Here is a 15,617-nt window from a genome sequence, read left to right as displayed (position 1 = left end):
GGTTATTGGCAAATTCAATTTTTTAAAGAACACACATATAGGACTGCTTTTAATGTTCCATTTGGGCAATATGAATGGAATGTGATGCCTTTTGGACTAAAAATGCTCCATCTGAATTTCAGAAAATCATGAATGATATCTTTAATCCTTATCTGAATTTTTTCATTATTTATATTGATGATATATTAGTATACTCAAAAACTTTTGAAACTCATATCAAGCATCTTGATATCTTAAAAAAAATAGTTATACAAAATGATTTGGTTATATCTAAACCAAAAATGAGTTTATTCCAAACAAAGGTTCAATTCCTTGGCCATAACATCTGTCAAGGTAAAATTACACCTATTTAGAGGTCAATTGACTTTGCCTCAAAATTTCTTGATGTTATCACAGATCGAACTTTTCTTCAAAATCTTTTTGGGAAGTCTATATTATATTTCTCCCTTTTATAAAAAATTATCTCGAGATTTATCTCTATTATATGAAAGATTAAAAATGAATCATAAATCTCCTTGCACTGATAGTCTAACTGAATTAGTAAAATCGGTTAAATATCGTGTTAAATCTTTGCCTTGTTTAACCTTGGCTAATCCAACTTGGCCAAAAATAATTAAAACAGATGCTTCCAATATTGGTTATGGAGGAATACTCAAACGAATAAATTCTAATGATAAACAGGAATATCTTATATGATTTCATTTAGGTAAATGGACAGAGGCCCAACGCAAATATGCAATAGTGGCCCATGAAATACTTTGTGTTGTTAAGTGTGTTTTGAAATTTCAAGATGACTTATACAATCAACGATTCCTAATAAAAAAAGATGCACAATCAGTTAAATATATGTTTGACAAAGATTTTAAACATGATGCTTCAAAATTAATATTTGCTAGGTGGCAGGCCAATTGGCCCCATTCGATTTTGATATTCAATATAAAAAGGGAATTGATAATTCCTTACCTGACTTCCTATCTAGGGAATACTTAGCTAATTAAAATGCATTATTTCACAACCTTTTTTTGATAATAAAACCCTTAAAACAATTCTAAAAGTTGTTCCTTTAGGCCATGATATTCAAGCAAAAATTCTTGATAAAATCATAGAAGATATCATCAGAGAAGAGTTGAAATCATTCAATTTCTCTATTCATTCTTATGAAGAAGATGATGGTCCATACTACCTTGATATAGATGATTTTTTTGAATATTACTAATATCTTATGTTTGTAGACATGGCAGCCCCGCCGTGGTCAATAATCCGAGGTCGCAATAATACTCATGCTAAAGGCAGATATGGCTCGTCAGTATCTAGCAACTTTCATGTGCTCCATATGGGAGTTTGATAAACTCTAAGGTCAGTGAAGCATCTTCATCTACCCAGAAAGATAATTCTGCAATTAACCTGGAAGATATTCCAGAAGATAGACCATTATATGGGCAATTGAAAGCATACTTGGAATTAAAAAGGCAGAAAGATACTTTTGCTTCAATCACCAAAGAAATAGATGATAACAAAAATTATGAAGAGGTATCCACAAAAGAAATTATATTTCTTTTAGAAAACTCTGACATTCAGAGATAGAATAAACCATGGAAGATCTTCCAACGATATCTAGTAAGGGGGTTATATTTCCCAGGCGAGTCATATAAGACTCGTACATATTATGAAATAATATTAATAAAAATAGGAAGTGCTGATTTCTAATATTTTACCACAGGAGAGAATGTTTATAACTTCTCAAAGATTATCATCAAACAGATCATATCTTTTAAAGAGTGGGGGATCTCCACCATGAATGAACGACAAGTTTGTGTCAATAACATGAACATCAATTTAACTTATTAGGATTATATCCAGGCATTTCACAAAGTCTTCTATTATAATAATGATCGACACAAACACACTTGGTTTATCAAAATTTATGCAAAGATTTTTGATGGACCAATCTCAAATTAGTTTATATGATGGTGTACATTCCACGGACCTACGTTAAAGATTTTACCGTATGAATATCTTAATTTATATAAAGAATGGATAAAGATTTCTTCATTTTTGACAGAATTATACCGTCCGATCATGTATGTAATCTCGATAAAATAGACCAAATATATTTCTTTATTGAGTTTTCTATACCATGGATCCATAAATGGTTGCCAGAAGTAGGTAATACCACAGATGAAAAAATCCCATGTCTCTATCATGTCTATTATAATAATTTTTAGGACAAGTTAACAAGGACTGATCCCAATACTAAACAATCATATGGTCAGGAGCTTATTGATGGTATTCGAGTAAAACTCCAGGAATACACAAAACTACCTCAGAAGAACTTGGTAGCTGACAATACACTTAAACATATTGCTTGAAGAATTTTGGTCCAACAAGGAAACAAAACTGAATTAATCAATGAGTACCTTGAAGAAGTTAAAAGAAATTTACTTCAAACTTTAACCCAGTATGATAAATCTAACACTTCAATGAAAAGTGAAGCCAGTGATGATATTGTTGATGCCCAGTCAGATGGACCCAGGCTTATCCTATCGGAATAGTAATTAGAAAAGGTGGAAGAATTCCTGGAATCTCTACAAGATAAGGAAGATTTTCTTTGGACAATTGTCAAAGGAAAAGGAAAGGCGAAATGAGTCGTCTGCTAAAAACACAGAAAAGAATAAAAGAATGGTGGGCCATGCGGGGATATATCCCCGATAATATTAAAGTAAAAAGAATCATTTACATTTCTACAGTAGAAACACTGTATATGTACAATAGATATATTTTTCTACATACCCACACGAGGGATCCAGTGGACCCATTTTTATTCTTGTTGTTCCTTTAGCCCTTCTATATAAAGTGTGTTTGTTTTCAATTTCTAAGGCAGAGTTTACTACTCCCCTTCTCTCTCTACGACTTTCTTCTCTCCCTTCTCTCTTGTATACATAGCCCTTTGTAATATATAAATAAAAGTTTGCAGTTTGGAATAGCCTTCAAGGAAAGGTACGTTATTTATTTATTTTTTTCTTTTAATTATCATCTTCCTTTATCCATAGTCATGACTATGTCCGACTAGAACTCTCATATCTATGCCAGATATCTAAGTTGTATAACATATGTAATATGAAAGAAACAGACTTAATCAACTTTTAAGAAGAATTTATCATAATTTCATGATACAGCCAATTTAGACACTACTATATTAGTCCAGCCGAGTAATCAATGATTGTGTAAGTCCCCGTTAAAAGAAAAACAAAAGGGCAGTATTTTCATACTGTTAGAACTGCTAGTTATCGGATTAATAATAGTATGTATCAGAAGATTTGACAGGGCCCTTGCTCAGGTGAAAGATTCCAAACAACCATAAATTAAATAAATCTCCTTTAGTTTGATTTTATCCTTACTAACTGCAAGTTTAAGGATATAGTTTTAAGTAAGATCTGGACTACCGTGCAGACTACCGCCAGCCTTTTAGATCTGATTATTATTATTATTATTATTATTATTATTATTATTATTATTATTATTATTGTTGTTGTTGTTGTTGTTGTTTTTGTTGTTAATAGCTAATATGAAGGATCAATCATATAAACGATATTTGAAGAGAATATAGAAAATTGCTAGTTCGTTAAATCAATAACCTGAGTAGGTATATTTTCATATCTAATAACACAATCATCTTTTTTAACAAATAATATCAAACTTCCTGAAGGGGAATATGCTTTGTCTAACATCAACATAATATTAACAGTAGAGTAATTTTCTAGAGCAACACAATATTATAATAGTATAATATCTTAACTTAAATAAAAATATAAGGGTCCAATAGGCTTCCATACCTTATCCCACTTTAACCAATATTATTCAGGGTATTCGTGAGACTTTTAACGGATATTTTAATCTCAACCTTTTTATAGGTAACTTCTCTGATGCTCCTTCAGAATAACTCAGCACAACCTAGATTCATTTTCTACTTCTAGGCGTAAGGGTGATATGGAAGGGGAGACTGTTCTTTTTATAAAAGAAAAGAAATTATAATAGAAATAATAAATTTGCTCTAGAAAATACTCACAAACTTAGATATTATTCATAAAGGGGTATTTCTATAAAGAGAAAATAGAGCATTCAAAGCTTTTTTTTGATCGATGCCTCTTCTAAAGACATGCTACTTCCTTTTATAGATGAAGGAAGTCTTTTACATCTTACAATTTACTTTGAAATGAAAGTGACTTGAAGGGAGCGTTATCCTTATCAGTTTAAGACATTTAAAAGTAAATAACTTGAAAACGACGTTACTTATATTATTATAAGAAAACAAACTAGGTGGGACCCTATATTTTTAATATAATTACAAAAGACAGAAGGGTCACTATCAGTCTCTTTCTTCCCTTATCTTCTACGTCTTTCTGATCCTTATCTTTTCTCCTTCCATTTTTATACCTTTCCTCCTTCTTATCTTCCATATGTCCTTGTTTTACTCGAATGATGTTGACATGGAGTCTTCAATTATTTTCTCCTTTTCTGGAGAGCAGAATTCGCATGTGCCTTTGGTATGTTGCCTAAGCTCACATAATCATTTTTGTGCCTATGGACTTGATTTTAAAATAGCTTTTTTCTATCATATTGTACTTAGCCTGTAAATATTGAGCATCCACTGGTAGAGTATTCCGCGCCGGTGCTATCATAACTGAGGAGTGCATTTTTTCTCCTCCGTAGGTTCTGAATCCTTTTTTGGCACAACTATCGATCCCTTGTAATATTATCTGAAGGTCGATGGCTCTTCAATAATGAATATCAGTTTTATTGAATCTATTAAATTCTTTTGTAGTTTTATCATGTTGAGTAATATAAAAAACTGTAGATTTTCCCAATTGTACCAAATGATAGGTAGCGTATCATTCTTCCTTGGAATAATCTGGTCCCGCTGAGAAGAATTTGAGGACCAAAGTATCTTTAGGAGTGATAGTAGGGTTGTTTAGGTAACAATCTCTAACACCAGTTTTTATCCATCGAGAGAGTCTATCAATTGCAGTAAAATCGGGTGTAGTTAGGTATATCGAGTTAATGGCTCCGAAATCATACCAATAACGAATCTCCTGTGGAGAGAAATCTTGCAAATAATTGATTTGGTGATAAATTCCTCCAAAATTGACATATCTAGTGGGAGTATTTTTGAGAGAAAATAAATCTCTCATTATCATTTCCTGACTTTCAGCTGTGGGCTGTACAAGCCTTTGAGGACTAAAGGACATTTGCTCATATTTATTAGTTGTTGTGGTATCAGATTTTTTGATTTTGATCAAACTGTTGATCATATCGTAGTTGTCGCCATATTGTCCAACTTTGGATGTTATCTTAGCACATATGCTTATTAGTTTGTTAGCAATCTTTGAGTCATAATCGAAATTAGCAACTGCGATAATATCGGATATTAAAGTCTGAAATACATTAAAACATTTATTAATATCTTCCAGATGTGTTATCAGCCATTGCTTAATATTGTTGTCCATCTCTTGTGAGAAAGTCTGCTGCAATATTTTTATCAGATCGAATAATTTCAATATCAAAAGAATATTCTGACAAAAGCATTTGCCATCTGATAAATTATTTGTACTCCGATTTAGCAATTTCGATAATATCGGATATTGAAGTCTGAATATCATCAAAGCATTTATTAATATCTTCCAGATGTGTTATCAGCTATTGCTTAATATCGTTGTCCATCTCTTATGAGAAAGTCTGCTGCAATATTTTTATCAGATCGAATAATTTTAATATCAAAAGAATATTCAGACAAAAGCATTTGCCATCTGATAAATCGTTTGTACTCCAGTTTGGATGGTAAATTGTTATGAATAAAAGTCTTTACCTGAGTATTATCTGTTCTAAGAGTAAATCATTTAGGTAATAGAAAGTAATACAACTTTTGATAACTTTTTACTACTGCCAATAACTCTTTTTCATTAATGTGATATCGTGTATGAATGTCGGAAAAAGTTCCAGAGTAGTATCAGCATAAACTTTCTCCTGTCTTATTTTTATTAGAATCATAATCTATCTTTTTTAGTACGCCACTCCAGTAGTATTCTGAAGCATCCATTTCTAAAATTAAATCATCACTATCTTTTCGTAGTTGTAACTTTGGTAAATTGTTACAAATAGATTTAATATCTTTAACTTTTTTCATTAAAAATTTATTGAATTTAAAACTTTTATCCTTTTTTAATAATTTTTGAAATGGCTTTCTTAATTTAGCCAAATTATGAATATAATCTGAAGCATATTTAAGTATTCTTAAAAAGCTTTGTACTTGTTTTTTATCATATAATTTATCTGGGAAGACATATATTTTTTCGACTATATGACTTTGTAGTTTTATACCATTTCCATCAATTATCATTCCTAAAAATTCTATCTCATTTTTTAATAAGCTTGCTTTTTTTTAAAAGTGCTAATCCATTTTCTAAGATAAGTTGGTAAACTTATTTAAATGTGTCAAGTGTTCTTCAAGACTATCAGATAAAACTAAAATATCATCGACATAGACAAATATATAGTCATAATCTTTAAAGATATTATCCATTTTCTTTGGAATATCTATGGTGCATTTTTTATTCCAAATGGTATGACTAACCATTCATACTGTCCTTGAGGGATTGAGAAGGAAGTATATTGAATACTATCTTTATTCATTTTTATCTGTCAGAATCCACTTTTATGGTCAAACTTAGAAAATATCTTTTTGTCAGTAGTTCTATTAATTAAAATTTTTTATGGGGTAAGAAATATCCATCAAATATGGTATTATCATTTAATTTTTTTATAATTAATAACCATCATTGGTTTATTTCTTACTATATCTGCATGGTTTCTTACCATGAAAGCAGGTGAAAGATGAGGAGAGTTACTAGGTCTTATTATCCTAAGACTTAATAATTCTTTATTCTGTTTTTCAAATTCTTCTTGGTCTTCAGGACTGTATCTCATTGGTTTTACTCTAATAACTTTATATTTGTCTTTCATTTCTAGCTTGGCTTCTATTATATTTTTATCCCAAAATTCTAAGGGATTTTCAGAGAAACATTGTTCTAAATTTTGTTTAATTGTATCTATATTTTCTTCTAATTTGCAGAAAGTTATCTGATATTCGAGCAAAGGATATCGTTGATTTATTTCTCGAGGATTGTCCCAATCAATATCATATTGTAGTAAGGGAGTACTTTTTGGAAAAATTAGTTTGTTTTGATATCCTATACCACCACGCTGGGTTGTGCGGCATTTAAATTGAATAGGTAATATTTTTGACTAGGCAGTTTAAAAATGTTTTACTACAATCGTATGGTGACAAGGAGTCTTAAATTTTATATGGAATAGAACTCTATCTATAGTACGCTATGAAATATTTCTAAAAAGTTATTTTCTAACAATATATCCTGTCCAGTGTTATAAAAATAAAATGGAAGACATTTTATTAAAAAATATTTTAATAATATAATCGGTTGAGCAATGCCTCTTGGTGATAATCTTTGGGAAATATTTCTGGTCTGCAGCAATATTTTTCTGATTTGTTATCTATGTAAGTAGCAAAATATTTTGCTATATAATCTTTATAAGTTATTCCAAAGGTATATAGATACTATATGGACTTGTCATTTTGATATAAATATTATCTTATTATTATACGTAATCTTGATACCTTGATCAAGTATATCATATGGCTTTACATTATTTAGAAAAGTAGTTCCTAATAGGATTTCTAAAGAATCGTTATTTTGTTCTGGTTCATCTAACAACCTTATTGGTATAGTTTCATCTTCGAATTTTAAAATGGTCTCTATCATGTTTGTTATCTCATATCTTTTTCCGTTAAAATCATTATAAAGGTGTTTATCTTTTCATTTATATTGTTGGAGTTGATCACATAATTTGAGGCTAATATAGTTTCCACTAGCTCGTTTATCTACTAAGATGTTAACGGGAATAAATCTTATTCCGTTAAAATATTCGCCTTTATCTTATAATTTTTTATTTCATCATTTTTGCTTCTAGAATAGGTCTAGTATATCTTTTTGACTATTTTTTTCTTATTATCGTAGAAGGGTTTATGAATCAACTTTCATCAAAGGATAATCAAGATGTTGAATCGTGTTGGTTATATAAAGGTTTAAGTTATAAATCTAAGTCTAATGAAGTATCTTCTATTTCTTGTATCCATGCTATACTAGATATTTGTATTTGACTGACTTCTTCGAATAGATAGGGATAATCTATTGTATATTTTATGACAAAACAATCTGAATGATGTGTATTTGAAATAACATATCAGATTACATAAGTTATCGAATAGGGTCTATTGTACTTGTGAAAGAAATATTTTCCTTTAAAATCTTGTATTAAGCTTAGTGTTTTATCAAAGTTTTTATCTAGGAGATGGTATGAAATCCTACGATAAATATTATTGAGTTTGCTTAAAATACTAGTTATCAATCTAGCATCCAAATGGCTTATTTTGAAGCTTTGTATGGGAGAGGGTATAGGTCCTCGGTGAGATGGTTTGAAGTAGGTGATATGGCATTGGTTGGTTTCGAGTTAGTGATGGATAGTATTGAGAAGTTAAGACTTATAAGGAAGAGGTTGAAGATGACTCAAAGTTGTCAAAAATCCTATATGGATGATAGGAAGAGAGACCTTTGAATTTGATGTGGATGATTGGGTCTATTTGAAGGTTTCACCCATGAAGTGTGTATTGTATTTTGGTAAGAAAGGAAAATTGTGTCCTAGGTATGTTGGACCTTATAAGATATTGATTTGTATCATCAAGGTTGCATATGAGTTAGATTTTCCATTTGAGTTGACTATGGTTAATCTGGTGTTTCATGTGTCAATGTTGAGAAAATTCGTGGGTGATCCTAATTACATTGTGCCAGTGGAAGATGTGAGTGTTGAATAAAATTTGACTTATGAGGAAATTTTGGTGGAAATATAGACCTGCAAGTGCAGAGGTTAAGGAACAAAGAAGTTGCGTCCATCAAGGTGTTGTGGAGAACTCAACAAGTAGAGAATGCTACATGGGAAGCAGAGGTGGAGGTGATGAAACGATACCTGTAGATCTTTCCCTCTACTCAAGCCTAAGGTATTAAGTAGTTCTTATTCAAATAGATTGAAATCCTATGCATTTAGTCCCTCCTATATCATTCATATGCATGCATGTTCATGAAGATTGATTTTAAGTCATATTTTTTGTTAAGTTTGAAAATCTTATATTCTATGTATTTCAATGTGTCATTATAATCATGATGGGTTTCTAGTCTTCTTTCCATGTCTTTTCTACATTAGTTGAATCTCATTAAAGGCCGAATATTCCAAAGGGGGAGATATTATCAGACCACAAAAGTTGGAAAGGTGGAAGACAAAAAAATCTCACAAGGTGTGTCTGTCTCTGAGTCTACGACTCTCGATACAACTCGTAGATACTCCTACGACTAGTAGGGATGAGTCGTAGAGGGATACCTTAAGACTATTTAGGACCAAATCTCATAGAGGCACTATGAATCAACAAGAGGAGTCATAGGCCTATTGACGAGTTGTACTACTAACTCGTAAGGGAACTTCAGAAACTTAGGGTTTTATAGGTTTTTAGAGATTGCAGGATGAATGGGGTTTACGATTCATAGAGAAAAGGATGAGGCATAAACATGAATCTTGAAAGAAAATCATAGACCTTAAAATCTCAGGGACTTCTCAGACCTACAGGATGACTTAATTCTATGATCCATAGACTTGAAGGCGAGTCGTAGAATCCAATTCGTACGTCAAGTCCAAAGTTTAATGAAGGGTATTTTTTTCTTTTTCCAAATTTAGTTCAATAAACCTAGACACATTTATGGCCATATTAAGAACCTATAAACACCCAACCCTTCAAATTACCCTCCTATTCTAATTCATTCTCCTAAATTCCCTAAGGCAAGATCAATCAATTTTGTCGTTCCTCCTACAATTCCAAGCTAGAGTTTAAAGAAAAATCAACTTCTTCTTTAATTTATGAGTTGATTTCAATAAGGTATGTGGAGATTGATACATGTGTTCCTATCACCCATGGAGTCCCAAGGTTTTGCTCAAATACCTTTTTATATTTCATTGATTTTCTAACCCTAATTTTAATGAATTGCATTAAATTATTTTAATTACATTTTTAATTGTTATCAATGACCATTATAAGCATGATTTTACATTAATTGCATGATTTCAAATTAAATTATGAATGCACATGTATAAATCTATGTTCAATGATGATTTACATAAATGTTCATTATGAAGTTCAATGATTTTCAAAGGAATTTTTATGAATGAAGTTGAGATTTATGACTGAATGATAAAAGTTATAATATTGTTTAATGATGATCCAAGAGAGTGATTATGGTTTGATAAATATAATTCTCATACAAATTATTTTTATATGGTGATGAGAAAAATTCTCACCAAAGTTTATGAATACCTATGAATCACTAAAGTTAATGAGCTACTCTAATGGTTATTTTTATGATGAAGTTAATGATAGTGTTAAAATGTTTTAATGAATTCTACTAGAATATTGATTAAGCACCACGAAGACTTTTAGGTGGGGTTTGTTTCTATAACGTTGTTAGTATCCAAGGGAATCTTAGTAAAAACCTAAAGTCTTAAATTACGTTACCAATGTAGGTTTCCTTATGGCTTAGCTAGTGGATCCACATATATCTCAAGATGCTATGTTTTTTCTCATGGAGTGTACCTTGGCAAGTAGCCTCTCTCTTCTCGATGTGGGAGTTACATTGGATTCTATGTTATAGCTTGCATGGTCTTAGATGTTGATCAAAGGTCTTATCCCACACACAAGTTTATGCAAATTTGTAAGGTTAACTATGAAGTTTTATGATGCATTGACCATATGTTTTTATGTGATTTCAATTTTTTTCAAGCCTTACTCGTGTTCATTTATGTTGGTCATGTATCCTATATCATATTGCTTATGTTTTGTCAGTTGTACATGTAAAACTCACATACTTAGTACCTTTTTTGTACTAATACATATTTTTCCTACATTGTTTCATAATGTAGGGTCGGAAGACACTCACGTTCCTCACATTCGTGTCTAGAGATGGTTTATTTCTTTTCAAGAGTCGGTGAGTCCTCATTCATTGATGACATGACATTTTGTTTTATGTTTTTACCTTGAATTTTGCTTATGATTTGTGTGAGCTAAGAGCTTATCCTAAATCCCCCATCAAGTTTAGTATAGAGGCATGTTTAGACGTGAAAGATTGATGTAGCCCATTTTGGACATTTGGATTGAGTTTACCTTCCTTGATTTCTATGTTGAGTTGATTCTTCCTCTTATTTCATTATGTTCATTTACCTTATGTACATGATGTATGCTATGATGTATTGATTGGTATCCTTTGTTCTCCCGCTCATCGTGTCACATATAGGCCCTAGGCTCGGATTGTGACATTCACAGATTGTGGTGGCCCTCTCATGAAGGAGCCCATTTCAGTTAAGTTTAGGGGTGTTTTGGTCTTTTCCCTAATAAGTTATTGATGAATATGGACTTTTTTTTGGGGGGGGGGGGGTATTCTATCCTATTAACTACCCTAGGCCCTCCTAACTCTCTCATTCTCACCCTAGAACTCAAATCCCAAAATCTTCTCTCTAAAGTTCTCACTCAAGAGTCTTCTTCTTCCTCAAGCTAATTCAAAGTGAAATCAAGGTAAATACTTCAATCCATTGCAATTTATGGCTTCTAAGGCTAAAGATATATGGGAATTCATCCATGGGTCCTTTCACCTATTGATTTCCAAGGCTCTTCTCAAATTCTCTTATAAATTCTTCTTCTAAAAGCCCTAGTTTTTATGAATTTTCATTAGGTCTTCTTAATTATGATTTATCTTATCACTACTGATCAAATTATGCATAATTCACATTATATTGCATGATTTCAAGTTGAATATTAATGATCTATTTTATGCGTTATTTCAATTATCTTTTCAAGGAAACTATGATCATGAATTTCAAGTGATTTCAATGAAAACTTTATGAATGATTACCAAAGTTTATGAATGACTCATGAAAGATTATGAACGATTTTTATGCAAGTAATTATGGTGTGAATGGTAATTCTCATACAATCATGTTAAAGAGGTGAAAACACATTCTCACCAACTCATGGATTCTTATGAATAAATCATGTTAATGTGCTATTATTACGATTTCTTTATGGTAAGAATTGATATGTTTTATTGTCTTTCCTAATGATGTTAATGACTATGATTTATGACTTCCGTTGTAATAATGACTAAGCACTGAGAGGTTTTTAAGGTGGGGTTCAATCAGTTACCCATAGTAGCTACCTAAGGGAATACTAGAAGCAACCTTTAGTCCCTAAATACATTGCCCGTATAGGTTTATGATGCCAATATGGCCTAGCTAGTAAATCCACATATAGCTTATGATTATGATGTTGTCACAGAGTCTACCTTGGCAAAGTATCCTCTCCCTTATCGATGTGGGAGTTGCATCTGATTGCACGTTATAGCTCACCTTGTTTTATATGTTAGTTGAAGGTCCTATCCCACACCAAGGTATATGAAAAGGTATGAAGTTATCATGATGATTTTTTGATGCATTGACCATATGATTATGATGTTTAAATATTTTAAAGGTTTTATTCATAGTTTAAGATATTGGTCATGCATCTCATGATTCATAATGATTATGTCCTATATTCATTCTTCATGCATACTTCTCACATAATGCACTCCATGTACTAACACATACTTTTCCTACAATGTATGTTAATGTTGGGTCGGAGGATCATCGCGCACCTCCTACTCGTGGCTAGAATTGAGCTTTACTTTCTCATAGTTGGTGATTCATCATGCTTCGAGGAAAAGACTTTTATCTTTTTTTCGTTCTTATGACTGATATATGTTGTCATGGGTGATCTAGGAGATTGTCTTATGCCCCCATAAACTTTAGTAGAGGCGTGTTGGTTGTCATGGAGTCTATGTTGTCTTTTAATTTAGAGTCTGAGATTTTTTCTCTTTTTTTTGAGACTTTCTATGTTGAGACTTTATTTCTGCATCTATGTCTTAGCTTTATTTCTTTTCTTATCATATGTATGCATATAAATTATATGCTAAGAGGCTTGGCTGGGGTCCTTCAGGATTTTAATCATCGTGTCATACTTAGGGCCTAGCTTGGGTTGTGACAACTATGATCACCTAGCTGATGGCTAACTAGTTAGGTCATTAGAGTACTTTAGTCCCTATCTCTAGTTCCCAAGAGCCTTTAGCTACTATGAAGATTAAAGACTTCTTAAGGTTAAACCCGCCAATTTTCACAGGTTCAAAGGTTGAGGAGGATCCCTCGAATTTCGTAGATGAAATGTGGAAGATCCACAAGGATATGCATGAGAAAGAAATTCAAGGAGTTGAGCTTGTCTCCTATCAGCTTACGGATATGGACAATGTTTGGTACAACCAGTGGGAGGAGATTCATGGTGAGGATGTTGAACTTGCTGCTTGGGATGAATTTGAAAGTGCATTCCTAGACCACTTCTTTCCTAGAGAGCTGAGAGAAGCTAAGGTTGAATATTTCGTGAATTTGAAACAAGAGGGGTTGACTGTGAAAGACAACAATCTTAAATTCATCCAAGTTTCCAGGTATGCTCCATATATGGTTCCTGATGTAAGATCAAAGATAAGAAAAAATGTCTCTGGCCTCGGCAAACATGTGGAGCAAAAGTGCAATGCTGCCTTGTTGATTTGTGATATGGAAACCTCTACACTCATGGTATATGCACAACAGGTTGAGGAGGAAAAGAATAAAGATAGGGAAGAGAATCTGCATAAGAAAGTGAGGTTTGCAGGTAATGAGACTAACCACTAGAAGAGTGCTAATGGCAGCCGTCTCTCTTTCAGAGAAGATCTTCTAGTTATGCACCTTCATCAGCTAGTGCACCAACGTCCAACAATAAAATTAACCAGAGATCTCAAGGTAACAAGAACTTCAAAGCTCAAGGTTCTCAGTCTCTAAGTAGTGTGGCCCAAGGTTCTTCTCTTAAGATGCCTTGTGGTAACTATGGTAGATTGCATTTGGGTGAGTGTCATGATGGAACTAGTGGCTACTATAAGTGTGGTCATGTGGTCCACTACATGAGAGACTACCCATCAGAAAAGCAAGATAATGGGGGAAAATATATATGCAATAAAAGATTCCTCCCAAAACCTAGAAGACACAAGTATAGAGATACTATAAATGAATACAAGTTCTAAAAGTGGAGCACAAAAACAAGACTTGTCTCAAAAAGCAAAAGACTAGTCATAATATATAAAAAAGGAGGTGGGTAAATCCAGGATGCGATATGCTCACCCTCGTCTCCGGATCAGACTGTTGTAGGCTCGAACTCAATGTTGGTAGTGGTTGCTCAGTCCTCCATCACAAAAATAGATGTAATGTAGAATCAGTACCAAAATAACAGGTACCCAGTAGGTATCATCGGCTGACTAAGCAGGAAAAGTAAAAGTAATATGAAATACTAGAATTTAAACACAACACTAGAAAGAGGGCAGAAATCTAATTGGGATGCATATGAGTGTACTAAAACACAAACAAAGAGAAAACAACTATCTAATTCCAACTGGAGTCCCATAAGCCCAATGGCTACACTCGTGAATAGGCTTAAGCAAAATTAAAATTGACCACCATAAGCCCGACAGGTGCACAAAAGAGTTAATATCAATAAAGATAGTCCGATGATGTTTCAAAGATTACTACGACCTTCCATAGACTTGAACTGAACCAATTGAGTGCTAGAAACATTATTCATATAAAGTAGGAGCTAAGGAATTGAACGAGTAGGAAGAATTAAAGGACTTTAATAAAGATTGAAATTATCAAGGACTCAAACCAATGCTAAATATGATAATGGACTCGAACCAAGTCCGTTTGTGGACAAGGACTCAAACTAAGGCTGAAGATAGCGATAGACTTGAACCAAAGATGCAGGTAGTGGTGGGCTCTAACCACGACTGTAAATAGCTGTGGAATCTATCCACGACTACAAATAGAGGTGGATTCTAACCATAGATACAAATAGTCGAGGACTCTAACCATGATTGAAGATGGCCCAGGACATGAACTGAGGCTAAACATATCGAGGAATGGATTTAAATAGTACCCTATGGAGTGAATCAGAGACTTGAACTATGAAAGGAGGCGAATCGATTAGATTTAGGATCCGCGGTAAACCGATCATCAAGGGGAACCCCAAACTGAGTGCCATCCATAAATTACTCCAAGTCCGAATAAAATCCAACCAAATCGATGAGCGGCTTTCTTACTAAGAACCATGTACAGAAGAACCGACAAAATGAGGGAATTATGGATATAAGGTTCCAAAAGATGTGTTAATGCCTAGATAAGGCTAGACTATCAGATTTAAGTATACTATATCAATATACAGGGAGCTAAGCCACCCAAAGTGAAGTCGGAGATATTCTAAGGCCTAACGACTCCAAAAATATGCAAGTCTATGGAAATCACTAGTCTAAGCCTAGACTAAAGCCAAACATGATTTCAATGAT

Source organism: Solanum dulcamara, chromosome 2, assembly GCF_947179165.1.
Source record: "Solanum dulcamara chromosome 2, daSolDulc1.2, whole genome shotgun sequence".
Lineage (NCBI taxonomy): Eukaryota > Viridiplantae > Streptophyta > Magnoliopsida > Solanales > Solanaceae > Solanum > Solanum dulcamara.
This window is presented reverse-complemented; position numbering follows the sequence as displayed.